Source organism: Mus musculus, chromosome 3 (assembly GCF_000001635.26).
Source record: "Mus musculus strain C57BL/6J chromosome 3, GRCm38.p6 C57BL/6J".
NCBI classification, from domain to species: Eukaryota; Metazoa; Chordata; class Mammalia; order Rodentia; family Muridae; genus Mus; species Mus musculus.
Genome location: NC_000069.6, coordinates 6,284,065 through 6,287,576, shown reverse-complemented (window position 1 = coordinate 6,287,576; position 3,512 = coordinate 6,284,065). Strand labels below are relative to the sequence as shown.

General features: G+C 37.3%; 1 long non-coding RNA gene across 1 annotated transcript; it reads right to left on the bottom strand.

Annotated features, from left to right (window-relative positions):
• Nucleotides 1-497: 497 nt before the first annotated feature.
• On the bottom strand, nucleotides 498-3,294 carry Gm41989. Its single transcript, XR_878662.1, has 3 exons — nucleotides 3,000-3,294; nucleotides 1,848-1,967; nucleotides 498-778 (listed from the first exon to the last, which is right to left on the bottom strand). It is a non-coding gene; the product is annotated as a predicted gene, 41989 (long non-coding RNA).
• Between the last annotated feature and the right edge of the window lie 218 nt (nucleotides 3,295-3,512).

Here is a 3,512-nt window from a genome sequence, read left to right as displayed (position 1 = left end):
ATCCTTCCACCTATGTTCCTTTTGAGTTTGGTAATGCTTCCAGGCTCATGGAAGAAAAACAGAGTAAATGTATCACAAAGAAATGGTCCTGATGGTGAAGGGCTTTTGCAGCATTTATAAGATGGCAAGTGACTTGTTGTTTGCAGTTATAGTCAATAACAAGAATAGCTATGCTGGAAACCAAGTTTCTTTCTCTCTGCTATCTGTTTCCCATATTAATAAAGCATAAAACAATGTGAGGGATTCTTCTGACCACAGTAGTCCTGTCTTGATTGACATACAACAAAAATTGTCTTTGTTAAAATCATTTCATTACAAACTTCTGCTTTTACCATCAAGTGACTTAACTTCTGCCTGTCACCCCTGACACAAACATATACACACAAACACAAACAAAAATACACACAAACATACACACTCAAACACACACAAAATCATACATAATGCACACACAAAAACACAGAAACATACACACAACATACACACTCAAACATACAAAAAAACATAAACATGCATACACACAAATACAGAAACATACACACTCTTCTAGAATGAAATGAAGTATTGGGGGAAATTGCAACACTTTGACTCGAGAGTTCTACTAGTTATTTCCAGCATAGACCTTTCAGCCACAGAAAAGAAACTCAGCCACTTTTGTTTTAAGCTTTTGCTCCATTATCAGCTTTTGGCACGATGAAGATGTTTCAAACTCTTCCAGAGGTGAAAGAATTCCTTCAATTATGACGTGTTTTTCTTCGAATTATCAAATCTTATTTTGCTGTAAGGAACCACAGAAATGAGAACTTTCTTTGCTAATTCTATTTAAATACTTAATTCATGATGTTCAGTGCTAGAGGCTGGAAATAGGAAGGTGAATAATGAAGAGTCCTGGGCCCCCAAAGACCCACAATCACTCTCGCTATGAAACATCCGGAATTTGAAGTAACTTACTAATTAGTCCATTTCTTCTCTTATAATTCATAATTCTACTGTTAAGCATGTTTTGACCTGTGTTTTTTTGTTTCTTTTAATTAATTGATTAATTAATTAATTTTTTAAAAACTCCATATTTTATTCCCTACCCTGTCCACCCTCTGACTGTCCCACATTCCATACCTCCTCTCCACTCCCTTGTTTCCAAGTGGGTGTCTCCATCCCCGACCCTACCTGACCTCTAATCTTCCTGGAGCCTCTGGTCTCTTGAGGGTTAAGCGCATGCGCATGATCTCCGAATGAACACAGAACCAGCAGACCTCCCCTGTATGTGTGTTGGGGGGCCTCATATCAGCTGGTGTATGCTGCCTCTTTGGTGGTCCAGTGTTGGAGAGATCCAGGAGTCCAGAATAACTGAGACTGCTGGTCTTCGTACAGGATTGCCCTTCTCGTGCCCAAGTGAGGATGCCTCAGCCCCACTTGGTAGGGAAAAGAAAGCAATCACAAGTGAGGAAGAAGGGAGGGGCCTGGGAGTGAAAGTAGATGCTTGGGGTAGGCAGGGGAGAAGAGGGGAACCAAATCTGGTATTGGGTAAGGGAAAAGAACTGAAACCCTGAGGGCCAGCAGAAAGAATGAAAACAGGCAATCTCTGGAAATAGGAGGTTGAGGGGACCCTCCAGAATGCACCAGAGATCAGGGAGGTGAGAGACTCTCGGGACTCACAAGTCCATTATAAAATGTTAGGTTTTCAGTTAGAAATATGTTTTTCCTGTTGTTGAGCCAACCTTATGACCAAATAGAAAGCTGTGATTATATCCAACATATGCCATTTTTGTTTCCCTAGGTCTATAATGATGTTCATTAGTGTTGTGGTTCATAGGTTTCACAGATTGAAAGGAGTATTGGTTGCTTACCTTCTTCCCTTCTTTGGAATCTTGAATGACAATTTCTGGTACCATGTGGGCTAGTCCTCAGGTGCAAGGTTTTCACATCTTTTTCAGACATCCTCGCTGTCATTTTGCTTCTGTCTTGAACTGATGAGAGAAAGGAGAACAACGAGGGAGAAGGACTTAGTTTCTTTCCTTAATTTTCCTCCCTCCAGTTTTATTTTTCCCTTTTCTCTTCCTGCCTTTGACTTTCCTCTTTCCTCTTTTTCTTCCCATCTTTATTTTCCTTCTTGTTTCTTCCTCCTGCCTGTCTTTTTATTTCCTTTATCCTTTTCTTCAAAATTCTGTGAAGATTTTCTATGTACTCTGAAAATGTTCTTCATTTACATAAATCTGTCTTCCAAAGCTTGCTAGTCAAACATTCCAATCACTAGCATGACTATGTTTTCATAGATGTGAGCTTATGAAGAGTCGGATGTTGAATGTTACTTATTCCCATGTGTTAGTTATGTGTTTTGCCATAATCCCTTGGTTTTTTTTTTTGTATATTTTAACACTCTTCACATTGATATTCCACATTATCTTTTAAGAATGTAAAGGTATTTAAGTGTGTGTGTTATCCGGGGTTCTCTTGCAGAACTGAAAAAACTGAATGGATATTTAACAAAAGCAGAGTTAAGAGCCAGAAGATCAGAGCGTCCTTTGTGAGATTGTGTCTCCTAAAAATTTCAGAAGTGACATCAATATAGTGTCACCAATAGGATGACCTAAACATTACTCAATAAAGAATGATACCAGTAGACATTCCGCAGGGGATACAGAAAAGCCCATGGGGATTAACAGTACAAAAAGGACTTTGGGCAAGTAAAGAATGCTGAAAGTAGAATAAATTGGTATTTTAGGAATAAGCACACCATGTGGTTATCCAGCACCAAACGATCAACCTGAAAACATACATAGCAATAAGACTATACAAACTGAAAGGATTTTATATTTAGGAATATCTCCTGTATGCAAATATACAAATATAAATATAACATCAATTAATGAAAAAGGTTATGAGATTAAAAATGAGAAAAGAAGTGTGAATTGCAGGGTTAGGAGGAAGGAAAAGGAAGGGAAGGATACTATAATCTTGAAAATAAAAGAACAAAGAAGGCAAGTATTAGAAGGCCTTACACTATATAGAATGAAAAGTCCAACAGTGATATCTTCACACTGGTGAGAACTGTAGTTGCTCAATCCAGAAGACTGGAATCCTGAGGAACTTAATTTTTCCCTAAAGTGCAGGCAGATCCATACAGAGCTACTGAATTTCAAACAAAGTGAAAAGCCTGAGTAAAAAGGATTACTTTTTTCTAGATGGTTACAGTAAAAGTAGATGCAGCAATATTCACATGTGAATCACACCCAAGCAGGCCAAATAAAACAAGACCAAAAAACAAAACAAACAGACAAACAAACAAAAACTAAAACAAAAAACAAAAAACAAAAAAAAAACAAAAAAACAAAAAACAAAAAACAAAAAACAAAAAACAAAAAACAAAAAACAAAAAACAAAAAACAAAAAACAAAACAAAACATAGAGCTTTCATTTGAATTATCTTATATCTGGACCACAAGTTTTAGATACCACCTACAATCAAAGTAGGTATTATTGCTTCAGTCGGTGAAGCACTCCACACAAGCATG